The 27,788-nt window shown below is 36.9% G+C and overlaps 1 protein-coding gene across 2 annotated transcripts in view; it reads right to left on the bottom strand.

Annotated features, from left to right (window-relative positions):
- Positions 1-27,788, bottom strand: part of TTC29 (tetratricopeptide repeat domain 29) — a 669,793-nt gene that overhangs the window by 474,830 nt on the left and 167,175 nt on the right. The gene's annotated exons all lie outside the window — the stretch shown is intronic.

The raw sequence follows: 27,788 nt of genomic DNA on the forward strand, positions 1-27,788 counted from the left end.
GACATATTTGCTATCTGCTATTTCTTTTTTTTTACTTTATTTTTTAATTTATTTTTAATTTACATCCAAATTAGTTAGCATATAGTGAAGCAATGATTTCAGGAGTAGATTCCTTAATGCCCCTTACCCATTTAGCCCACCCCCCCTCCCACAACCCCTCCAGCAACCCTCAGTTTATTCTCCATATTTATGAGTCTCTTCTGTTTTGTCCCCCTCCCTGTTTTTATATTATTTTTGTTTCCCTTCCCTTATGTTCATCTCTTTTGTCTCTTAAAGTCCTCATATGAGTGAAGTCATATGATTTTTGTCTTTCTCTGACTGACTAATTTCACTTAGCATAATACCCTCCAGTTCCATCCATGTAGTTGCAAATGGCAGGATTTCATTATTTTGGATTGCCAAGTAATACTCCATTGTATATATATATACCACATCTTCTTTATCCATTCATTCATCGATGGACATTTGGGCTCTTTCCATACTTTGGCTATTGTTGATAGTGCTGCTATAAACATGGGGGTGCATGTGCCCCTTCAAAACAGCATACCTGTATCCCTTGGATAAATGCCTAGTAGACCAATTGCTGGGTCGTAGGGTAGTTCTATTTTTAGTTTTTTGAGGAACCTCCATACTGTTTTCCAGAGTGGCTGCACCAGCTTGCATTCCCACCAGCAATGCAAAAGAGATCTCTTTCTCTACATCCTCGCCAACATCTGTTGTTGCCTGAGTTGTTAATGTTAGCCATTCTGACAGGTGTAAGGTGGTATCTCATTGTGGTTTTGATTTGTATTTCCCTGATGATGAGTGATGTGGAGCATTTTTTCATGTGTTGGTTGGCCATCTGGATGTCTTCCTTGGAGAAGTGTCTATTCATGTCTTTTGCCCATTTCTTCACTGGATTCTTTGATTTTTGGGTGTTGAGTTTGATAAGTTCTTTGTAGATTTTGGACACTAACGCTTTATCTGATATGCCATTTGCAAATATCTTCTCCCATTCTGTCGGTTGCCTTTAGTTTTCCTGATTGTTTCCTTTGCTGTGCAGAAGTTTTTTACTTTGATGAGGTCCCAGTAGTTCATTTTTGCTTTTGCTTCCCTTGCCTCTGGAGACGTGTTGAGTAAGAAGTTGCTGCAGCCAAGGTCAAAGAGGTTTTTGCCTGCTTTCTCCTCGAGGATTTTGATGGCTTCCTGTCTTACATTGAGGTCTTTCGTCCATTTTGAGTTTATTTTTGTGTATGGTGTAAGAAAGTGGTCCAGGTTCATTCTTCTGCATGTCACTATCCAGTTTTCCCAGCACCATTTGCTGAAGAGACTGTCTTTATTCCATTGGATATTCTTTCCTGCTTTGTTAAAAATCAGTTGGTCATACATTTGTGGGTCCATTTCTGGTTCTCTATTCTATTCCATTGATCTGTGTGTCTGTTCTTGTGCCAGTACCATCCTGTCTTGATGATTACAGCTTTGTAGTATAGCTTGAAGTCTGGGATTGTGATGCCTCCTGCTTTGGTTTTCTTTTTCAAGATTGCTTTGGCTATTTGGGGTCTTTTCTGGTTCCATACAAATTTTAGGATTTTTTGTTCTAGCTCTGTGAAGAATGCTGGTGTTACTTTGATAGGAATTGTGTTGAATATGTAGATTGCTTTGGATAGTATAGACATTTTAAAAATATTTGTTCTTCCCATCCAGGAGCATGGAATCTTTTTCCATTTTTTTGTGTCTTCTTCAATTTCTTCCATAAGCTTTCTATAGTTTTCAGTGTATAGATTTTTTACCTCTTTGGTTAGATTTATTCCTAGGTATTTTATGGTTTTTGGTGCAACTGTAAATGGGATTGATTCCTTGATTTCTCTGTCACTTCATTGTTGGTGTATAGGAATGCAACCAATTTCTGTGCATTGATTTTATATCCTGCAACTTTGCTGAATTCATGAATCAGTTCTAGCAGTTTTTTGGTGGAATATTTTGGGTTTTTCATATGGAGTATCAAGTCATCTGCGAAGAGTGAAAGTTTGACCTCCTCCTGGCCAATTTGGATGCCTTTTATTTCTTTGTGTTGTCTGATTGCAGAGGCTAAGACTTCCAATACTATGTTGAATAACATGGTGAGAGTGGACATCCCTGTCTTGTTCCTGACCTTAGGGGGAAAGCTCTCAGCTTTTCCCCATTGGGGATGATATTAGCAGTGGGTCATTCATATATGGCTTTTATGATCTCAAGGTATGCTCCTTGTATCCCTACTTTCTTGAGGGTTTTTATCAAGAAAGGATGCTGTATTTTGTCAAATGCTCTCTCTGCATCTACTGAGAGGATCATATGGTTCTTGTCCTTTCTTTTATTGATGTGAGGAATCACGTTAATTGTTTTATAGATATTGAACCAGCCCTGCATCCCAGGTATAAATCCCACTTGGTCTTGGTGAACAATTTTTTTTAATGTATTTTTGGATCCGGTTGTCTAATATCTTGTTGAGTATTTTTGCATCTATGTTCATCAGGGAAATTGGTCTATGGTTCTCCTTTTTAGTGGGGTCTCTGTCTGGTTTTGGAATCAAGGTAATGCTGACTTCATAGAAAGAGTTTGGAAGTTTTCCTTCCATTTCTATTTTTTGGAACAGTTTCAAGAAATTGGTGTTAACTCTTCCTTAAATGTTTGGTAGAATTCCCCTGGAAAGCCATCTGGTCCTGGACTCTTGTTTTTTTTGGCAGATTTTTGATTACTAATTCGATTTCCTCACTGGTTATGGGTCTGTTCACATTTTCTATTTCTTCCTGTTTCAGTTTTGGTAGTGTATATGTTTCTAGGAATTTGTCCATTTCTTCCAGATTGCCCATTTTATTGGCATATAATTGCTCATAATACTCTCTTATTGTTTTTATTTATGTTGTGTTGGTTGTGATCTCTCCACTTTCATTCTTGATTTTACTTATTTGGGTCCTTTCCTTTTTCTTCTTGATCAAACTGGCTAGTGGTTTATCAATTTTGTTAATTCTTTCAAAGAACAAGCTTCTGGTTTCATTGATCTGTTCTATTTTTTTGGTTTCAAAAGCATTAATTTCTGCTCTAATATTTATTATTTCCTGTCTTCTGCTGTTTTGGGGTTTTATTTGCTATTCATTTTCCAGCTCCTTAAGGCGTAGGGTTAGGTTGTGTATCTGAGATCATTCTTCCTTCTTTAGGAAGGCCCGGATTGCTATATACTTTCCTCTTATGGCCGCCTTTGCGGCTTCCCAGAGGTTTTGGTTGTGGTGCTGTCATTTTCATTGACTTCCATATACTTTTTAATTTCCTCTTTAATTGCTTGGTTAGCCCATTCATTCTTTAGTAGGATGTTCTTCAGTCTCCAAGTATTTGTTACCTTTCCAAATTTTTTCTTGTGGTTGATTTCGAGTTTCATAGCATCGCGGTCTGAAAATCTGCATGGTATGATCTCGATCTTTTTGTACTTACTTAGGGCTGATTTGTGTCCCAGTATATGGTCTATTCTGGAGAACGTTCCATGTGCACTGGAGAAGAATGTATATACTGCTGCTTTAGGATGAAATGTTCTGAATATATCTGTTAAGTCCATCTGGTCCAATGTGTCATTCAAAGCCATTGTTGGTTTTTTGATTAGATGATCCGTCCGTTGCTGTGAGTGGGGTGTTGAAGTCTCCTACTATTATGGTATTACTATCAATGAGTTTCTTTATGTTTGTGATTTATATATTTGGCAGCTCCACATTTGGCACATAAATGTTTACAACTGTTAGATCTTCTTGGTCTATAGACCCCTTGATTATGATATAATTCCCTTCTGCATCTCTTGATACAGTCTTTAAAGTCTAGATTGTCTGATGTAAGTATGGCTACTCCAGCTTTCTTTTGTTGACCATTAGCATGATAAATGGTTCTCCATCCCCTTATATTCAATCTGCAGGTTTCTTTAGGTCTGAAGTGGGTCTCTTGTAAACAGCATATAGATGGATCTTGTTTTCTTATCCATTCTGTTACCCTATGTCTTTTCATTGGAGCATTGAGTCCATTGATGTTCTTAGAGTGAGTACTGAGAGACATGAATTTATTGCCATTATGATGCTTGTAGAGTTGAAGTTTCTGGTGGTGTTCTCTGGTCCTTTCTAACCTTTTGTTGCTTTTGGTGTATATATATATATATATATTTTTTTTTTTTCATCTTTTCTCCCCTCAGAGAGTCCCCCTTAAAATTTCTTGCAGGGCTGGTTTAGTGGTCACAAACTCCTTTAATTTTTGTCTGGGAAATTTTTTATCTCTCCTTCTATTTTGAATGACAACCTTGCTGGGTAAAGAATTCTTGGCTGTATATTTTTCTGATTCAGCACACTGAATATATCCTGCCACTCCTTTCTGGCCTGCCAAGTTTCTGTGGATAGGTCTGCTGCAAACCTGTTCTGTCTTCCCTTGTAGGTTAGGGACTTTTTTCCCCTTGCTGCTTTCATGATTCTCTCCTTGCCTGAGTATTTTGTGAATTTGACTTGTTGATGGTTGGTTTTTGTTGAATCTAATGGGAGTCCTCTGTGCTTCCTGGATTTTGATGTCTTTGTCTTTCTCCAGGTTGGGAAAGTTTTCCGCTATGATTTGTTCACATAACCCTTCTACCCCTATTTCTCTCTTTTCCTTCTCTGGGACCCCTATGATTGTGATGTTGTTCCTTTTTAATGAGTCACTGATTTCTCTAATTCTTAAATCGTGCCCTTTTGCCTTAATCTCCCTTTTTTTTCTGCTTCGTTATTCTCTATAAGTCTGTCCTCTATATTGCTGATTCTCTGTTCTGCCTCGTCCATTCTTGCCGCCACTGCATTCACCTGTGATTGTAGCTCAGTTATAGCATTTTTAATTTTATTCTGGCTATTTTTTACTTCTTTTATCTCTGCAGAAAGGGATTCTAATCTATTTTTGACTCCAGCTAGTATTCTTATTATCGCGATTCTAACTTTTGGTTCAGACTTCTTGCTTGTATCTGTGTTGGTTAAATCCTTGTCGTTTCTTCGTTCTCTTTCTTTTGGGGTGAATTCCTTCATTTTGTCATTTTGAAGAGAGAAAAGGAATTAGTGAGGTAGAAAAATTGAAATTAAAAAAAATTAAAATTAAAAAAATATTAAAATTAAAAATTAAGAACACACAGACACACACAAATCGAATAGATGATGCTAGATCCTAGGTGTGTTTTGGTCTGGGTGTTGAAAGTGGTTTGAGAGATTAAAGAAAAAAAAAAAGAAAATTGTTTGAGAATTGGACAAAATGAATACACTGAAGTAGACTAAAATGAGATGATGGGGATAAAATAGAATTTGAAAAAATATACAGAAAAGTAAAGAATATAGTAGGAAAAAAATTAAAGAAAAATATTTTAATAAAATTTAAAAATAAATATGAATTTTTTCATTTTCTGTATTTAAGAAAAAAGAAACTAAAAAGAGAAAAAATATAAAAAAGAAAAAAGAAAAGAAAAAAAGCATTTGAAAATTTGAAAAGGTGAGTACACTGAAGTAGACTAAAATAAAATGATGAGAGTAAGACAGAACTTGAAAAAATTTACATAAAAGCAGAAAATATAGTAATAAAAATTAAATAAAAATATTTTAAAAGAGATTGAAACTAAAAATGAAGTTTTTCTCTTTCTGCATTCAAGAAAAGAAATGAAAAAGAGAAAAAAAGAAAGAAAAAAAGGAAATTGTTTGAAAATTTGAAAAAGTGAGTACACTGAAGTAGACTAAAATAAAATGATGGAAGTAAAGTAGAATTTGAAAAAATCTACACAAAAGTAAAAAATATAGTAACAACAATTAAAGACAGATATTTTAAATAAAAATTGAAAATAAAAATGAATTTTTTCTCTTTCTTTATTCAAGAAAAAAGAATTGTAAAGGAGAAAAAGGAAAAAGAAAAAAAATTGAACAGATGAACCTGCTAAGAGATTGAAGTAGGACTGAAATTGCTTCATTTTCCCCTAGAGGTCAGTGCATGTAGCTCTTTATAGTCCATAAATTAAGCTGGCGGTGAGGTTTGTGTCCTTGAAGAGCAAAGTTGGCCCAGTCAGGTGGGGCTTGGTGTAACAGCCTCGCTCTCCACTAGATGGTGCTGCTAGCCTACTGGGGTGGATTGTTGCGGTGCTTGTAGGTGCGTATGCGCATGCACGGGAGCGGTGAAAATGGTGCCACCCAGCCACCTAGTTTGTTCTCTCGGATCAGCAATCGCACACTGGTCCTCTGTCTTCAGTTCTTGTCCACTCCCTGCTTTTCCGCTCTCTGTGATCAGGCCCCAGGCAGTTTTGTCTCAGATGCGGCTATTTTCCCCGACCTCTTACTTCGAAGGACTGCAGCTTTGACCTGCTCTGCCCCTCTGTGGGAGGGTCTCAGCGAGCAATGGCTGAATGTGGGCTGCACCCAGGAATGCCTGCTGTACCCTGCTGTTGCCGGTGCCCCGAGACTGCAGCCAGGTGCCAGCCCGCCCCCAAAAAAGGCCACAAGACAGTGTAGCATCAGCATTTCAGGGATTACGGAAAATTGCAACACACATCTGGCACCAGGCTTCACCCTCAATGACCTTGCCCCAGCACCAGCGAATGTGGCTGCCTTCTGGGGTCTGCTGGGACCAGGTGGCTTTAACAGTCTCTATCAAATGTCCTTCCAGCAGTGGAACGGCTATTTCCCTTGTGGCCTGAGAACCTCCTGGACCCCACTCTGTTCCTGGGGATTCACCTTTCCCACTAGAGCATCACTAGGTATCGAGCTGTGGAGTTGCAGCATTTGTGCTCCCCTTGTTTACAGTATTAATGGAATTTAAACCCTCTCCTTTCTCCTTTCTCATTTCTCCCTTTTTAGTTTAGTCCCTGTGGCTGTTTCCAATTTTCCACTTTCTCTCAGCTGCTTTTGGGGAGGGGTGCTTTTCCCGTATGCTCCCCCACTCCCCAGTCTGCGTCCTCTCTTCGCCTGCGAAAGGGGTTCCCTACCTTTCGGGGCTTCTTGCTCCCCAAGTTCAGCTCTTCGTGCCGTCTACCTGCTAAATTCTGTGGTTCAGGTTGTGCAGATTGTTGTGTTAATCTTCCAATCAGTTTTCTAGGTGTGTAGGATGCTTTAGTGTTGGTCTGGTTGTATTTCATGGACGTGAGACACACAAAAAGCTTCCATGCTGTTCCGCCATCTTGGCTCCTCCTGTTGTGATTCTCTTTTTTTCCTATCTCTTATTTCTATCTTTTATCTACTTTTTGTCTGCTTGTCTATTCTCCTCTGAGATCATAGAATTTAATTATCAAGGATTCAAATCAAGTTTTAATAACTCATACAGTAAAATTCTTTCAGACATTTTTTCTTCTTCAAAATATTTTGGAATATTTAGCTCTTCCTCACTTGTTTAGTTTTCTAAATTAATGTTAGAAATTTTCCAAATTAAAACATACCTTTGATTTTTAATTAGAATTCATTAATACTTTAACAAAGAAGAACTGATATACTTATTTGAATACTTGAGTCTACTCTTTAAGAACAGATCGTGTCTTCATTTGTTCAAGTAATCATTTATGGGAGGAAAAATACTCATTAAATGTTTAGAGTTTTCTTCATACATGATTCATCCTACTTTTTGTTGTTGATATTTTAGTGAGATCTTTACTCTCAGCTAATAGAGTATTTATGGATTTAGAAAAAAACTATTGATTTTTTTCCCTACATTTATTCTACAGCAACCAATCATCTGAACTATTGGACTTTTTTTGAATGATTTTCTTTGATTTTCTACATTAATTTATATTATCTAAAAATAATAATAATTTTGTGCTTTCTTATCTTTTTTATTGACAGACCTCCTGTTTCTGCCTTGGATCTCGTATTGCTCTGAACTGTAGCTGTTGGTAATAATTATAGACATCCTTATCCCATTTTTTGGTGAAAAAAGGAAATGACTATAGTTTTTAACAATTAAATAAAATGTTGGCAATTGATTTTATATGGGGACTATCTTATAAAAACTAATTATTATTCAAGTCCTATATCACCTATAGTTTTATACAGAAACAAATTTCATTTTATCATGGATTTTCAAAATCTATTTCAATCATCATCTGGTTTATCATCATTAACCTTTTCCAAGAATTATGTTAATATAATAAATAAACCACTCTTACATTCCTTGCTAACCGTAATTAATTACATTGGAATTTTCTTATATACACCAAAAATATGCTTTACCATTACTTAATTTTTTTATATACATTCCTAACAAATGTTCTGAAGTTTTCTTTGGCTGGAGAGAGGGGGGGGACAGGAAGAATATCTTTTTCTGTTATTTATAGCAAGGATATTGTCCCTAGTGTTATATGTTGCAAAGCAATTTATTATTTTTATTTATTCATTTTTAAATGTTTATTCATTTTTTGAGAGACAGAGAGAGACAGAATGCTAGTGGGAGAGGGGCAGAGAGAGAGGGAGACATAGAATCTGAAGCAGGCTCCAGACTCTGAGTTGTCAGCACAGAGCCCAATGCGGGGCTTGAACCCACAAACTGTGAGATCATGACCTGAGCCAAAGTCAGACACTCAACTGAGCCACCCAGGCTCCCCAGCAATTTGTTATTTTAATACACAGTAAAAAAAATATAAACTCGTTATAAAGATTCTTGCAGATTAACCACAAAAATACATAATAAAAAACATATAAGAAATTAATAACTTAAAATTTCTATTCCATAAATGTTTACCTGTCAGAACTTCTTTTTAAAATGTATGTTTAAAATTTCTTTTTGTGTGTCAATTTGGTAAAATTTAGCTCCCCATTATAAACTGATTTGTCTGTTTTCTTGCATTTGTCACAAAGAAGAATGCAAAGCATGTATTATTTAAAAAGGAGTGGTTGGAGTCAAGTAAGTTTGGGGAACACTGGACAGAATAAAGTTTAATAGCTTTGCTTACTGCAGAACTTCTTAGAATTCTTTACCTAAGAGAGACTTTTGAACCTTTTTTTTTAGGTTTACTGATTTATTTTAAAAGAGAGAGAGCATGAGCAGGAGAGGGACAGAGAGAGAGAGTCCAAAGTAGGCTCCATACTGTCAGCTTAGAGCCTGACGCAGCTCGAACCCACTAACTGTAAGATCATGACATGAGCTGAAATTAAGAGTCAGATGCCTAACCAACTGAGCCACCCAGGTGCCCCATCTTTTGAATATTTCAATGGCAGAGAAATATAGTAAGCAAGCAGCAATTCCCAAACTTAATTACTATGGAACTATTTTGCCCTGAGCATCTTGCAGATGGAATAAACTTTGAGGACTGCCAATTTATATCATAGTCATCACAGAGAAACAAATAGGTAGGTAGATACATACAGGTATTATAGAGAAATTTTTGAATAATTTGCTTATAGTTTGCCTATGAGTTTTATCAACATTTTAAAATTAATCGTAATTTGTCAGGGCGCCTGGGTGGCTCAGTCGGTTAAGCGTCCGACTTTAGCTCAGGTCATGATCTCACAGTCCGTGAGGTCAAGCCCTGCATCAGGCTCTGCGCTGACAGCTCAGAGCCTGGAGCCTGCTTTGGATTCTGTGTCTCCCTCTCTCTCTGCCCCTCCCCTGTTCATGCTCTGTCTCTCTCTGTTTCAAAAATAAATAAAAACATTAAAAAAATTAAAATTAATCATAATTTGTCTAGATTTAAAGTTTACAAAAGCACTGTGCTTTCTTGACTGAATTTCCTTCTTCTCCATGATTGTGAGTTGTTTTTTTAATTATCTTTTTTTTAAGTTTATTTATTTTGAGAGAGACAGACAGAGTGAGGGAGCATGAGTGGGCAAGGGGCAGAAAGAGAGGGAGAGAGAGGATCCAAAGAAGACTTTGTGCTGTCAGTGCAGAACCAGCTGCAGAGCTTGATCCTACAAACTATGAGATCATGACTTGAGCCAAAATCAAGACTCAGAGGCTTAACCAACTGAGCCACCCAGGCACTCCTCCATGATTGTTAGTTATAATGGTCACCACCAGATCAGTCAATGGATCTTCCTGAGAGTTCAACATAAACAGAGTTATTTCTTCTTTATCCTTGCACTCTGGTTAATATTTCCCCTTAGCCATTACTTGGGGAGAGAAAGGGAAACAGAGGATCCCAAGCAGGCTCCACGCTGTCAGTTCAAACCCACTAACCACAAGATCATGACCTGAGTCAAAATCAAGAGTCAGACGCTTAACTGAGCCATCTAGGCACCCTTGAGATATTTTATTTTTAAAAAGGGCTAGAAGTGGTGTTGACTGCCATTTACGGTAGAAATTTTGAATGAAGACTAAAATAAACCATGACATATCAGAATTGAGGATTCTTAAAAAGATATGACCTAAGATACACCTATGTCTAAAGACACAGACATATTTATTAAACAAAATTAAACTGCCCATGGCATCTTATTAACTAAGGACTTCAAAATGCTCAACCAATGGTATGGTGAAGGTAAAAGCTGAATTATTCCCATTTTTGGAAGTCGGGGACCCACTTGCAAACACAGACTCATACATACATTCATCCACATATGCACATATACCCTTAAATTTTAGTTAGGTAAAGCAAGTGAAAAACACACAAAAGAGAAAAGGTAAACGTTACTGCTTTCTTAATTCTGCCCAGACCCAGCCTATACAAATCTGAGTTTTTAAAAATCACATTCTTCTATTCCTATAGGTTAGTAAGACCACCTTAATGCTGAATTGTGGATGCAGCTTATTTAATCTGTTCACATACCACTGTGTGTCACCAGCTAGGAAAGTTCATTTGCTCAACATGATTGAGGGGCTTTCCAGTGGCACAGGCTCTTTAGAAATCATTTAACTTAACCAGCTGGGTCATGTGTGACCTGGAATGAGGAGTCTCCTACTATTCAGAGGAGAGAATAACAACCAAAATTTAAATATCCTCACAGAGATTTGTTGCTTGTCAAGAAAAATGGGCTTGAACTTTCTGTCATTCTTGGTGTGCTCACAGAGTCAACATTTCTGAAATAATAATTATAGAGTAAAGCACTAAGATCAAAACAGGCAAGAAGCTCATAGCTGGAGAATTTGCTGTGATCCATATTTTCAAAGCAAGAACCATCTTTGCCACAGCTCCAGGTCTTGGACATGATCTTTGTGGCCCTAGATTCTCCAGCCATTCCAGAAGTTGACCATTCAGGCAGGAAGAACAGAGGCCACAGCAGCACATCACATGCTGAGAAGGGAAAAGGCCACAATACTGGGTGCTATACTCTTTTGCTCAGCAGACATGGTCCTCATTTCATTATCCTTGACCCCCCCCCCCAAGATCAATCCAGTTAAAACATGGGCAAAGAACATGAATATATTTTTCCAAAGAAAATATACAGATGTCCAGAACACACATAAAAAGATGCTCAACATCACTCATCATCAGGGAAATGCAAATCAAAATCATAATGAGATATCATCTCACATCTATCAGAATGGCTATTATCAAAAAGACAAGAGATAACAAGTGTTGGTGAGAACATGAAGAAAAGGAATCCTGTGCACTACTGATGGAAATGTAAATTGGTGCAGCCTTTATGGAAAACAGTATAGAGGTTCCTCAAAAAATTAAAAGTAGAAACATCATATGATCTAACAATTCCAACTCTAGGTATTTATCTGAAGAAAATGAAAACACTAACTTGAAAAGATATATGCAACCCCATGTTCACCGCAGCATATCTTACAATAGCCAAGATATACATATATGTATATATATGTGTGTGTGTGTATATATACACACATATTCATAACTATATATATTTATAGTATATATAATTATGATGTTTACACATATGGATGTATATATAATTATGATGTACACACATATGATAGATGAATGGATAAAGAAGATGTAATGTTTGTATATATATATATATATATATATATATATATATACAAATATATATATATATATACATACAAAGATATTTTTATAATATATACAATGGATAACATATATTATATATGGACTACTTAGCCTTAAAAAGAATGAAATCTTGCCATTTGTCACAACATGGATGGAACTTGAGGGTATTAGGCTAAATGAAATAAGTCAGAGAAAGACAACTATCATATGATCTCATCCACATATGTGGGATCTAAAAAACAAAACAAACAAAATAAAACTCATAGATACAGAGAATAAAATGATGGTTGCCAGAGGGGAGAAGGAATGGAGGGTGGCAAAACGGGTGAAGGTGGTGAAGAAGTACAAAATTCCAGTTATAAAATAAATAAGTCATGAGGATGTAATATAAATCATGATGATCATAGTCAATAATATTGTAGTGCATATTTGAAAGCTGCCAAGAAAGTAAATCTTAAAAGTTCTCATCACAAGAAAAAAAAAACAAAAAACTTTTGTTACTTTTTATGATGGCAAATGTTAACTAGACTTACATTGTGATCACTTCACAGTCTACACAAATATTTAATCATTACATTGATTACCTGAAACTAATATAATGTACTATACTATACAATATACTATACCATATACATACTATATATACTATAAAATGTTATTATACTTCAAAAATATTTTTTTAAATCTCTTGACCAAAAATAGCCTTTTGCTGTGAAGGAATGCAATCCTTACATTTCCCCAGGCAAAACAAAACAAAACAAAGCCACAATTCTCATTTTTGTGGTTTCAGGCAAGGCAATTTTGTATGATCTCTCCACGCTATAAAATGCAATTGATGAATTATCTAAGTGACTCCAACCCGCACAATTGCGCAGGCAGGAATAGTGACTCCAGCCTACACAAATGGTTTGCTTTTGAAAGAGCATGATGTGTAAGGAAGTAGCCACCATCCCCTCACACTAGGGAAAGGGCCAGGAGTTGTGGGCAGCCAGAGGTATCCATTAGGGCACAATGATCTACCTTGGAACTGACTCTGTAGCAGAAACACTTGTGAGTGTGATGCATTTTAAGGGACAGAGTGGTTTACATTTAATAGGCAAATAGCAACATGAAGTAGTTTATGTGGAAACTGGACCTGCCCAGCCCAAACCATTCATATACCTCTACCTATAAATTCTGGAATCTTATTTCTGCCCACATTCCCTGGGACACAGCATAGCCACCTGACTACAGCAAAGGGGCCTTTCCTCATGTACCAGTATATTCTACCACTTTCTGCAATTGCTACGCTCATTTCTATTTCCCTGGCTCTCTCTTTTCCAGGCACTCTAAATACAAATCCTTCTCTATTTTACCACAGACCTCTCCAGCTTTTCAGAGCCAGGCACCAGCAACTGGAGGACCCATCAAGTTCTGAAGATAGTTCCAAGCAGCTGAGTGGAGAGGCTTACCCAAAACACTTGACTGAGAAGTCACTGGAAGCTTGAAGGAGCAGCTACATGGGAGGAAAATCCATTTCAGTACTGCTCATCAACCTGGAAACAGTGAGGTGACCTGATTCACCAGGTTGAACACTTGACCTCTGGTCAATACTCCTTTGTCCTTTGTGACTCTTCTCTGCCCTGACACTTTTCACTGCTTTGATTTATTTCAATGAACATAACCAAGTGTACCTATTATGTGTACCAGGCCCTAGGCTAATTGTGTATTGTGGGGAGAAGGGCAAGATGAACAAGACCTAGTTCCATCAACTGTCAGCTCAGTAGAGCTTTCTTTATATTGCTGGTATCTAGAAGTATTATATCCCTAGCATCTGGAAAAGTACCTGAACAGTATTATACTCCCAGCATCTGGAAGAGTACCTGACTGCCATTACATCCCCAGTGTCTAGAGCAACATATGGCACACACTAAGTACTCAATAAATATCTGCCGAGTCAATGAAATAATCATAGTTACTGCCTCACAGCCACTCACATGGAATGGTTTTAGGTCATGCTTGTGACCAGGAGTTGCAGATTTTAGTTAAAACCAGTAACAGGGCTCTGCTCTGCTTTATTGGAGATCAAGGGCAAGATTCGTGTCATCAAAGAGGAAAAGCTGTATGACTAGTATCATCTTTGCCACATCAATCACCATGAAACTCCACAAAACTGAGCCCCATAAATCACATCCCCTCCCTCCCCAGGCGTCTCCTCTCTTTCCTTCTCTGAGGGACTCTGTGAGCTGCAGCACCCAGGCCCAAGCTCTCTGTGCTGTAGCTGGCAGTCAGGAGGCTGCTCCTGGCTGCTCAAAATACCTAATATACAGATTATATGAATGAATGAAATGATGTTGACCACATGCTGTTAAAATATATATAATATTTTTATTTGTTTTAAATAAGTTACACACTAGTAGAATTCACTAATAGTACAGAAAATCTTCCAATTGTTCTATACGTCTGGTTGTGAGTGCTTTAAGGCTTGGCCCAGTGAACAGAGTACTACTAGTTCATAGGCAGATCTTTTCATTTGAATATGCAGTGCGTCTTGCAGTCAGATGAGCTGGGTTCCAGGACTCACTCATGTGTCATCTTGGGCAACCTTTCTATAGTTTTATTCATCTGTAAAATCAGAGATAGTGATAGAACCTACTTCATGGGATCATTTGAATATAACATGAGGAATGTGTGCAAAGACTGAAAACAGTATCTGGCACAGAATCACATGTAGTAAATATTAGCTATTTAGTTTTGCTAATTAATTCTACTGAGGTGATAAGAAAACCGAGAACCATTTTAAATCAACTACAATGTCAAAATACTTTTAAATGGGATATTATTATCTTGTTACAGATTTTGGCATTTTTCTCAGCTTTTTTTTGCAATAAGCATATGAATATAAAAATGACCTACAACTATAATATACAATTAGAATAAGTATATTCAAATTACAGAAATCATTAGCTAAGCTTTTAGAAAATGAATGAGGCTTTAAAATTTTGGTATTGACAGATTGAAAGACACTCAAATTTATAGCCTATTTTGGCAGGAAGGCATTAATACTATTTCTTTGAAGTCAAGGTCAATAGTACAAATGCTGGGGAGGGTTGGTGAACCAATTTGCTAAGAATATGTCATTACTAACAGTCCCTTTACTGACTGCAGATGGTAACATAGCCACTGAACCTAATTACGGTTGGGACCAAAGAAGAATGTGTCATCCATCTAGAAATTATAGAACCTACCATTTTCAATGTCAACTGCCTCAAATTCTGTATTTTTGGGCGAACCAAGCAAGTAGCTAGGATTAAATAAATCTGTCATTTTGGGGGCACCTGGGTGGCTCAGTCGGTTGAGCGTCCAACTTTGGCTCAGGTCATGATCTCGAGGTCTGTGAGTTGGAGCCCCGCATCAGGCTCTGTGCTGACAGCTCAGAGCCTGGAGCCTGCTTTGGATTCTGTGTCTCCCTCTCTCTCTGCCCCTCCCCAACTCATGCTCTGTCTCTCTCTCTCTCTCTCAAAAATAAATACACATTTAAAAAAATTTAATAAAAAAATAAAATCTGTCATTTTTAAACTAGTTTTTATGCAAAAACACATACAAACACACAATGTCAAATTACCATTAGTTGTGTCCTGTCAATACGTTATATCACCTTAAAAACTATCATTTTTATAAAAGCAAAATAGTTAAAATTTAATGTAAATATTTATTTTCAAGCATAAGCAAGCATATCATTTTAAGCAATTAAAAATATAAAACATTTCATGTGTATTCTAACTCCTTGTGACTTCTTACATCTAAATTTATTTTCTTCATTCACATAATTCTTTTTTAATTACATGATGAATAATATCTGAAAATAATTTTCTGAGACTTTTAGTTTGCTTTTTAAAAAAACTAAATCCTGGAATGTAAGAAGTTTGATAATATTTGATTAGAAGACTAGGCATATCTCAATTTACTGATGTTTTGGAGATAAAAAAATTTTAATTTCAATCGTGCTGATACTCCCTTTTGCTAAGATTTAGCAATATATTTTTCCCCTGAGATTTCTGCATATATAAGGTCAGGTGGTGGTAGTGGTGAGAGTGGGGTGGTTGGTGGTTTTAAGAAAGTATTTTTTTTAGACTATGAGTCATGGAACTTTTATTTAAAGCCCTGTATTCTGAGGAACTGAGTTATAAGATAATTGCTTTGTAAGGAAGAGAGCAGGATGTGTTTCTTGATATAAGGAACAACCCTCACAATGAATATAAAAGAGTTTTAAAAGTCAATCAGCTCTCCCAGTTTGACTATTGCTGGAGAATACATTTGTGATCCCATTTCAGACTTGGTATATCTGCCCTACAGCTCCAGATCACAGCCACCAGAGGTCAGACTTTTACGTCTGTCTCCAATAGATCACGAAACTTGAGTCTGAGACAAGGGTGTCTTTTTTTTCCCAGAACCCCATTTTCTTCAATTTAGCTCCACCACCACTAAATATAATACAAGAAGGTTATCTGTAATTATCAGAAACACACGTTTTACCTTCTTGGGTACAAATGGCTACATGAAAGAGCAGGGAAAAAGAGGAAATTATGAAGATAGTTCTTTAAAGGAGAGAGTTCTGGTACTGAGGAAGGGCAACACCAAACAGCCTGTAATTCATTTTGAAAAGTTAAGCAGAAAGCCAAAATCTATATGAGCAATGTTATTGTCAAAACTGTATTAAGATATGTTTTCATTTGTGAAAATGGAGCTCACCTTCACCAAGATAGTAAGAACAGTAGTAGGAGTAATGGTGGGGTAACGATGGTGGTGGTAATGATGGAGGTGGTGGTTGGGTGATGATGGTGGAGACAGAGGTGGTAGCCAACATCTATTGAATGCCCTACTGGAAGTACTTTATATACTATTATAACCTCATTTTAGGGATGAGGAAACTGGGCACAGAGGAGTTTCTAATAGTTATCAGGAGCCTGGAAAATGTTTCTATCTTTTATGACTACAGTCTCACATTTCAGTGTTTGGACAAAGAAAAGAATTCAACTGGAGAGAAGTCAACAACTTCCCACTGTTGACATGAAGGTATCATATTAATCCCAGGCTTATTTATAACAGCAGAATTTGGAAACAACCTAACTATCTAGTAATAGTAGAATAATCAAATAAAATAGTAAATATTATGTAGTCATTACAACTATAATTATGAAGGTTGGAAGCAATGAAAAAAATGGCGGCAAGAAAGAAGCAATTGAAGAAGCTGTCTGTACCATGAATAAAACTATGTAAAGTATGTGCATATATGGAAAAGGATAAGAAATTTTGTAGAAAAACAACATATTTGATAAGGCATAGTTTTATAGGGATTATATATAAATTTTAAAAGTACAAATCCTGGAAAACGTTTTTAAAATATTGCCAAAGGATACAATGTGGAAAATCTTTCCTTGTGGGACTTCGGAGCTTAAGCAAACTCATTTTATTTCACATAGTTGGCACTCACTCAAGGATCGTCCACAAGCCACATCCAGGCCTTTCTACTCACCATGTCTAAGTTAGCCAACTACATACGTCAAAGTACCCACAAAATTCAACAGTAATAGTTACTGTTTTTGTTAGTAGTAATAATAATATGCCAAACGTGTATAGAGCTTTACACTTTTAAAAAATGTATTTTCCTGGCGCCTGGGTGGCTCAGTCAGTTGAGTGGCCAACTCTTGATTTCAGCTGAGGTCTGATCCCAGGGTCCTGGGATCCAGCCCTCTGCTGGGCTCCATGCTGGATGTCGAACCTGCTTAAAGATTCTTTTTCTCTCTGCCCCTCTCCCCTGCTCACACACACTCTCTCTCTAAGAGAAAGAAAGAAAGAAAGAAAGAAAGAAAGAAAGAAAGAAAGAAAGAAAAAACTTTTTTGTCAGCTTATTTCAAATCCAATTCCTTATGAGAAACATCTCAGAGGAGAGTAATGAGAGAAATTCAGGTGGGTATAGATGCACTTTGGATGGCAGAGAAGCAACTTGTAAAGTAAATAGGGCATACTTCACTTAGCCTTCCAACAAACCCACTGCACCCCTAAGTCACAAAGATACAACACACTGTAGACATGAACCATCTCACAAGAGCATTACTACAAAGGACAGCAGGATTTCACAAGGTATAATGGATATTCCCTTCCACTGCAAATTCCTTTCCCTATATTACTGCCTCTCTATAACAACTGCTATTTGTGGTCTCTAAACCTCTGTTTCATTGCAGTCACTGAAGACCAACTGACTCAGTGCAGTGTCTGAAAAACTGCATTTTCTAAAAAGCTCCCCAGCTTTTAAAAGTCAAAGTAATGTGTTTTTTAGAGAGCAAATCCAAAAAGGTAGAAAACTGTACCCAACCTTTAAAGTGTAAGCCTCTAACCCATGCCTATGATAGGTCCTTACCTGGACAGGAGCACTCCCTTTAAGAAATCACCCACCAATTAGGAAATGAATCTACCTAATCTACATAACCTCCAGCTGTTGGTTAAAACCCACAGCTTCTCTTCTTCATACTTCCCCACACACTGTCCATATTGAACACATGCAAGTTTAAAAGAGTCTAAATGCCTTTTACTTTACCACATTATGGCAGAGAACAAATCCAGAAATGCAGCCACAGCACTATGATAAGAAACAGGTAGAAAATGCAGTGACAGACATTCTATGTGTTCACCAAAGCAGGCAGCTGGTTTTGTTCAGAGCAGATCCGGGGAAGCAAATAATTCTAGAAAAAAAGTGATAAAGACTCCTAGCTTACAAGGAAGTACAGGCCTACATCCCCAATGAATATAGATGCATAAATTCTCTAACAAAATATTAACAAACTGAATTCAATAGCATTTGAAAAAGATCATGATCAAGATCATGGGATGCAAGGATGGTTCAACATATGAAAATCAGTTAATGTGCCATACCACAATAAGAGAATGAAAGTTAAAAACTGTATGATGATTAAGATAGACACAGAAAAAGCATTTAACAAAATGCAAAATTCTTTCATGATAAAAATTCTCAACAAATTGGGTATAAAAGGAACATACCTCAACATAGTAAACACCATATATGACAAGTCCACAGATAACATCATACTCAATAGTGAAAAGTTGAAAGCTTTTCCTCTAAGGTCAGGAAAAACACAAGGGTGCCCACTTGTAGGAGTGCTGACAAAACTGACTCCATCTTTGGCTCTCCATCTTGTTCATGCCCACACAATGAACTCCCTTGGGGCTATGTGTTCCAGGTCCCTTGGAGGTTAGCATATTCCCTGACTGGAATGTAGGAACACTTGTTCTAATCTTCTCTAAAGTGTCAAACAGAAGGTGCCACTTTAGATAACTAGTAGAGATGCTTGGTGCATAGGTGGTGCCACTTTAGATAACTACTCTTTGACCTCACCGCAATGTCCCTCACTCTATAAGACCCATGGAGTAAGGTCTGGATGGGGGTGGAGAATAGTCGCATAGCACTCGGATCATCGTCCACTGAACTGTCCCTGCAAGTAAGTTACCATGTACAAAACTATGTAAATGGTATAGAGGGGCTTGCTTGGTTTTTCAATCTCATAGTATCTTCTCAGTTTGGGGGATACTTTACTATCCCTCCTCCACCTTCTCACACCACTCTTGCCACTTTTATTCAACATATTACTGGAAGTCCGAGCTAGAGCAACTTAGACAAGAAAATAAACGAAGGCATTTAAATCAGAAAGGAAGAAGTAAAACTGTCTGTTTGTAGATGATGTGATCTTAGAGAAAATAATAAAGATGCCACCAAGAAACTGAAGTTGTAGGATACAATCTCATTGTATAAAAATCAGTTGTGTTCCTATACATTAACAATTAACTATCTGAAAAATAAATAAAGAAAATGACCTCATTATAATAGAATCAAAAAAAATAAAATGTTTAGGAATAACTTTAACCAAGGAGATGAAGATCTGTACACCAAAAACTGTAAGACTTTGATGAAAGAAATGGAAGAACACACAAATAAATGGAAAGATATCCCATGTTCATGGATCCCAAGGATGAATATTGTTAAAATGTCCATCCTACCCAAAGCAATCTATAGATTCAATGCAATCCCTATCAAAAAATTCCAGTGTCCTTTTTAACAGAAATTTAAAAAACAATCCTGAAATTTGTGCGGAACCACAAAGACCCAAACTGAAGCAATTCTGACAAAGCAGAGCAAAGCTGGAGGCTTCACACTTCCTGATTTCAATCTATATTACAAGCTATAGTAATCTAAACACTATGGTACTGTCATAAAAATAGACACATAGACCAACAGAACAGAATTAAGGTCCCAGAAATAAACACACACATATATGGTCAACTAACATTTGACAAGAGCTAAGAATACTTCATAGGGAAAGAGTACTCTCTTCAATAAATGGAGCCTGGAAAACTGGATAACCACATGCAAAAAAAAAAAAAAAAATGAAATTGGACCTCTATCTTAAAACAATTCCCAAAAATAAACTCAAAATGGTTAAGACTTAAACATAAGACCTGAAAGCATAAAACTCCTAGAAGAAAACACACGGGGAAAGCTCTTGGATGTTGGTTTTGGCAATGACTGTTTTGGATATGACATCAAAAGCACAAGCAATAAAAACCAACTTAAATAAGTGGGACAGCATCAAACTGAAAAGCTTCTGCACAGCAAAATAAACCATCAACAAAATGGAAAAGCAACCTACAGAATGGGAGAAAATATTTGCAAATCATATATCTGATGAGGGGTTAATATCCAAAATACATAAGAGACTCACACCTTAGCAAAACAACAACAACAACAACAAAAAAAACCCCAAAAACATAAATAGCAAAAAAAACACATAATCTGGTTAAAAACCAGGCAGAGGATCTGAATAGACATTTTTCTAATGAAGACATACAAATGACAACAGGTACATGAGAAGATACTCAACATCACTAATCATCAGGAAAATGCAAAGGGAAACCATAATGAGATATCTCACACCTGTCATACTGGCCAGTATCAAAAATATAAGAAACAACAAGTGTTGGCAAGGGTGTGGAGAAAAGGGAACACTTGTGCACTGATGGTGGGAATATAAACTGGTGAAGTCACTATTAAAAATAGTATGAAGGTGCCTCAAAAAATTAAAAATAGAACTACTGTATGATGTGGAAATCTCACCTGTGGATATATATCCAAAGGAAATGAAATCAGGATTGCAAGGAGATACTGCACACCCATGTTCACTGCAGCATTATTCACAATAGTCAAGAGAGGGAAACAACCTAAATGTCCATCAACATCTGAATGGATAAAAAAGGAATTATATATATAATTAAATTATTAAATGGTGTGTGTGTGTATATATATATATAATGTATATATTTTTATTCATATTTCTCATCCATTCATATATATATACACACACACACACATATATACATATATATACACACACACAATATTACTCAGTGATGAAGAAAAGGAAATCCCGCCATTTGCAACAACATGGATGGACCTTGAGGGCATTATGCTAAATGAAGTCAGAGAAAAACTAACACTGTATAATAAGTATACTAATACACTTATATATAGAACCTAAAAGAGCAGAACTCAGAAACAAACAAAGAGCAGAACTCAGTAGAATGGTGGTTTCCAAGGGCTGGTGGGGAAGGTGTGAGAATGGGGAGATATTAATCAAAGGGTACAAACTTTCAGTTATAAGATGAGTAAATTCTAAGTGTACAACAGAGTGTACAGAGTGGTGACTAAAGTCAAGAATGCTATATTATATATTTGAAAATTACTAAGAGAGTAGATCCTAAATGTTCTCAGCAGGAAAAAGAAATTATAATTATGTGACATGACACAGGTGTTAAACTTACATAATACAATAACATTGTATGTCTATTATATCTTAATAATGCTGAAAGCTTTTTAAATTTAAAAGCAGGAGGGGTTCCTGGGTGGCTCCATCTGACTTTGGTTCAGGTCATGATCTCACAGTTCGTGGGTTCGAGCCCCACATCAGGCTCTGTGCTGACAGCTCAGAGCCTGGAGCCTGTTTTGGATTCTGCGTCTCCCTCTCTCTCTGCCCCTCTCCTGCTCTCTCTCTTTCAAAAATAAATATAATTAAAAAAAAATTAAAAGCAGGAGAAGTAACATTATTCACTTACACATAAGGGTGCTGATATATGAAAACAACACTGCAGTATAAACAGCATAGGGCCACAACAGTCCAGCACACAGAGAAGGGAAGTGCACATTCATTAAACCAACAAATATTATTGAGCATCTGCTATGTGGCAGGCACTGTCCTAGACCCTTGGGATACATTAGTAAATAAAACAAATAGCACCTGTCCTTGTGGAGCTGTCATTACAGCGGGACCTTGGACAATGCAAAAAAAAAAAAAAAAAAAAAAAAAAAGGAATTCAAACCTGTGTTCAGATTAGAACATATTCTCCCAGCCATATTCCAGGCCAATTCCATATGGAGAGAGGAATGAAAGGGCCAGTAAGACTCCACAGCACATCTGCACATTCCTGGGCATTTGTTCACATACACAATTGGGGCTATATACTCACTATATATACTAACAGCGTTAGTTATCATTTATTTATTTATCCATTTCATAAATATGTAAGTGCCTACTATTTTCCCAGCCCCGATGAGATGATGAGCTTTTGCTATCTTTACAAAATACTTAGGTAAATCACTCCTCCAGGGATTATGAAACATAAATACCTCAACTGTGTAGAACCTTCCTATTAAAGTCAAGATCCTGGTCCTCAGAGAAGGAAACAGCCAGTGTGTTCCTAAAGAATACTTGTTTGTGGAAGTTTCTTTTTTTAACCGAAGCTTTATACTTTTTATTGAAGCCACTTTCTAAGGGGATGGCAAGGACTCTTATAATAGCTGGTGCAATAAGACACATTTGCATGTATGTTGAGTAAGTGATGCTTTGTGACTCCCAAGGCAAAAGAGTAATCCAAAATGAGGGCTTGTGCCACCGCTGTTTCTCTTCTTCCAATTGTCCAAACACTACTCTCAGGCTCACAAAACCATTGACTGAAGACAATGACTGTTTCATTCCAAAGTAATGTGGCAGAAGGTCAAGGTCCTTTGAGTCTCATCTAGTTGGGTCCAACAGAACACTCTCTTAGTTTATGCGGAATTGACTTGAGAATTTTAGAAAAATTAAGGTACACCACAAGGAGAAAGAAAGCAAGCCCAAAGATGTGCCGAAAGACAAAGTCCTTGGTCTCACAGGAGTTGTATGGTATTTAAAAGAGTCCTCTCCATTATCTCTGGTAAAACTACAGCTCATTCTCGTTCTTTGCAAAACATATGTTCTATAAAGTCTCAAAGACCACTTGACTAGTGAATGAAGAACCACTGCTCCTAGGGGATCACGTTCCTGTGAGCCACTGATCACATTTCCCTCAGCCAAAATGCCATTTGTGTTACACATGTTCATTCCACGAGCCATCTTATCAGCACTGAAAACCCACTTTTCCACACGACCTTTTTCCTATATAACACCTAAGCAGGTGTTTTTAAACTTCTTCCCAAATCTCCTGATCTGCAGAACCTACCTTGCCTATAGGTCTCACACTTTTCATTCTGCCTCACTTTTTGAAGTGTGCAAACCAGCGAGCACTACAAAGAAGACTTTAACATCTACCTTAGCCTGAGTGATGTGACTGCACATTTCTCTGGGTTTCCACCTCACAACAGTGCTGTTCACAAGGCTTTTCTTATCAATCATCTCACAAATTCATTTAGCCACTTTTCTATCTTTTCCAAGCTTCATCAGACTCTACAGATGTGCTGTTTGCACAGCAGCCTCACTTATAAATGGGCAAATTTCCTCTTTCTTTTTCTCACTGTACTGTAATGTTGATTCATTTCCACTGAGCTCACAGCCAACAGCACTATAACTCATCCCTAAATGAAGCTATCTAATATGCATCTTTCCTCTACAAGTCACATCACAGCCTTTCCATGTTCAGGAACACCAGACAGCACTTCATTACTAGGCTCTGAGGCCATTTTAAACAGTGAAATCACCAACAAAAAGGCACAAAGATGCAAAAAACAAACAAACAAACAAGACACCAGATAGATGAAGGACACTTGTTCACAGTAGGGGCTGAAATGAGAGGGCAGAAAGTCACCTTGTTTGACACTGGGTATTTGTGTGTCAGGTGACAAAATTTTTATCACTCTTCCCACATCCACAAATGACTGTAGGGGCACCCCATGTATCGATACAGGGTTTGTAAACAAACAGCAAGTAGGCTAATTTGCAAATAAGGAACTGGCAAATAATGAAGATCAACTATACTTAGGAATTAAGATGTTCTTTCATATTTCAAAAGGAAAAGTTCCACAAACATTTAACACTGAGCACACCATTAGGTGTCATTGAAGATGATACCAATAATGACTGGAATTAGGGGCTGAATCAACATTTCATCACCATATGCCCTTGTAGCTTTGATGTTGAGATAAGAACCCAGGAAAACATGCTAATTCACTCAAATTCTAATTCCAAAGCATACCCTCTGCCTTCCAGGACCATCATTTTGCATAACACTTACACCCATGACTTGGGTGCTGCTCCTTGAAAACATGAAAAAAGTTTGTAATCATCTACTTCCAGCCTTCTCTAATATACTGCTGTATGATTATTAATTTTAGGTCGTAAAGTTTTTAAATCCTTTGCTGGAGGTATAATAAGTTCATTCAAGAAGCAATGAGGAGTAGTGGTTAAGAGCTATTTTGAAATCAGACAGACCAGGGTTCAAGTTCATGGACCCACCATTTAGACTGTGTACTATTGGATAACTCACTTATATATGTTAAGCATCCTAATTAGATAGGGGCAGCAATAGTACACTTCACACAGACCCAGTGAGGAGATCAAATGTGATACTATATATAATTCCCCTAAGAATATGATAAGCATTTGAAAATATTAGTTATTGCCAATATGTTGTGTAACATTCTAAAAATCTGGAGAAAGTAGACGTCTTTACATGCTGTTTTCTCAACTAAAATCTTTCTCCAAAAGACTGAGAAAATATCCACAGAAAACCTTGAAGAATAAATAGATCTTGGTAGAGAACAGCCTTCAAAGTTTCAGCTCCACAATTTCTGTGAGAAAAGCTGAAAAAACTACGAGACCCTAGTATAGTTCTTCCACCAATGCCATCACCTCTCAGCATTTTAAGAGAAAATTTTAAAATATTTTCCATTTCAGCCCTCCTCAAACCCTTCAAATTCAAAAAGGCAATTGCCCTTCCAGATCTCTAAATGAACTGACTTTGCCACTTCTGGATAAACAAAAAGCTTATAGTTTTATAGTTTAGTTTATAGTTTAAAGGCATCATCACATCCATGTCATGGCTATATGCTAGAACAAAAAATCCGCCACAACTCTAGACAGCTTCCATTTCCTACAGCTTTAAGTCTTTTTATCTATGGTACTTCCTACAGCCACCAAACTTCTTTGGAGAGCCAAAAGGTCCCACAACATTCCTACAATGCAGTGTAAAACTTAATAAATAAATCAGGATTGCAGTAACCAATTGATTTGAGTCTCTCAGGTACGCAGATACTTAAAATTAAAAATTCTAAATCTTAGCCATTATAGGTCACCTTAATTATCTCCTTCCTTTTCTGGCACTTGTCTTTACATAAATGTATAGTGTCTCTTTAAAAATACCACATGGGCAAATTAAGCTACTTCTAAAAATTAAAATTACTTGGTTAAGTATTTATAAGGTTTACTTCATTCGAAAATATGTGCAATGTTTTAGTCCTTCTTTACTTTTCTGAACTTTCTTCTCTTTGCTTTTCTTCTTTACATGTCTCTTTAAAAACTAAAAACAAGACACCAAGTATCATTTATCAAAACTGTATTCAGAATGTCAACCATATTCCCTGTCAAAAATGTTCATGGAATTTTGAGAGGAAAATACTGTGTTCTGCACTTAAAAGGAGGTTTGCTATGCTTTATATGCTTAAAATACGAAAAACAGTTTTTGAGAAAAAGGCTTTGTCCCTTTTTAGTTATTTTCAGTGCTTTTTTTTCAAATTTAATTTTTTAATGTTTATTTATTTTGTGAGAGAGAGAGAGAGAGAGAGAGAGGAGAGAATGAGGCTGGGAGGGGTAGAGAGAGAGAGAGGGAGACAGAATGTGAAGCAGACTCCAGGCTCTGAGCTGTCAGCACAGAGCCTGACATGGGGCTAGAACTCAGGAACCCTGAGGTCATGACCTGAGCCAAAGTCAGAAGCTTAACCCACTGAGCCACCCAGGCACCCCTATTTTCAGTGCTTTTAATGTTAAGATATGTGGTTGGAGAAATCTAGAAGATTCCATAAGAAGGACCTCCAAAGCACCACAGTCAAGAATGTGGTCCTCAGCATTGCAGGTTTAGAAACCCAAGAATTAACACCATCTCAATGCAGACTCAGTATGTACAGATTGATAAATCAGAATGCCAATTTATTCACCAACAGTGAAAAAATACTTGTCAATCAAGTGGAAATGCCCAAGTCATCAATTACTATTCTCTTCTCTCTTTAGGGAAGCCACCTAGGCTATCAAAATTGTGTAGTAGGTGATAAAGTTAACAGTAAATTAGAGATTATGCAACAGTAGAAATGTACCAACCACAAAGACCTGAATTCCTGTTTAAAGTTGGCAAAGTACCCTCCTAACCCCTGCATATGACTGCAGACCTCTGATTCTGTAGGTTAACCTTCTATGTTCTAAGCTAATATCTTCTTCCTGTTCACCCTATCTCAAAATAATACAAAAGATGAGATTTTTGCTTATAAAATTGCAACTGTGTTCTAGATTTCCTGTGAATATTCCCATGACAACTCAATTAGAGTTAGGAAAACATGGTCAAAATCAGCAAAATTAATTTGGTGCTAGTTCAGGGTATGTTCATTCATTCATTCTAGAAATAGGTATCAACAGGCATTTAATGAACACTTACTTGTTACTTGCCCTTATACATGAGCACTGAGCTAGGCATTGTGGGAATCACCAAAGAAATAGAAGATAAAATGACTACCTAAAAATAAAGATCAAGGCAATTCTTAACTGTATACCAACAGACAGAGTTCACAGAGGGGAAAGAACACTGTGGGCCATTCATGGGTAGATAGCTTTCCTATAAGGGGCAGGATTAGAGCAAGACCTGGAATGATGCATAGTATTTCAAATGAGAGAGAAACAAGCAGCATGAAAGACACTATTTCAAAGAAAATGAACACACTCAAAATAACTTTAGTTAAATACAGCCAATAAATTATCTGATCCTTTTCAGAGAGGGAAAGTTCTACTCTTACAGCAAAAGATTTAACTATTTCCATCAACTGTCAGTAGGTAGTCCTTCATTAAGAAATGAACATTTTCCTTATAAGCCAATTTATAACTTAAGATACATATGTGTTTTTAACATCCACACATTATGAAAGGGAATTAATATTCCTGAGTACATAAAGAAGCAGAGTCCACTTCACTCAATGGATAGATAATGGTGACTCTGGGTGTAGAAGTGTACTATTGGGGCTTTTTTTTTCATCTGGCAATCTATAAGTGCAAGTCCAGATCTAATTGATTCCACTGAAGAATGTGGCTTGTTTACAATCTATATTCTAGTCATTGGAAAACCTTCGATTATTTGATGAGAGCAGATGCATTTCTCTACAATGTAGATTTAACTCTTCAAAAAAACCTGCTGAGCTTTCATGAAATATTGGTATATTTTAGAAGTTTGAAACCTAGGAGAACACAAGCATTTCAACAGAAAAAAATAGCAATATCCTGTAGTCACAGGGAAACTTCTGGTGACCTGTGAGTTTGAGGACACATGGGAATATGGTCAGTAAGTCTATCATGGA

Source organism: Panthera onca, chromosome B1 (assembly GCF_046562875.1).
Source record: "Panthera onca isolate mPanOnc1 chromosome B1, mPanOnc1 haplotype 2, whole genome shotgun sequence".
Classification (NCBI taxonomy): Eukaryota; Metazoa; Chordata; class Mammalia; order Carnivora; family Felidae; genus Panthera; species Panthera onca.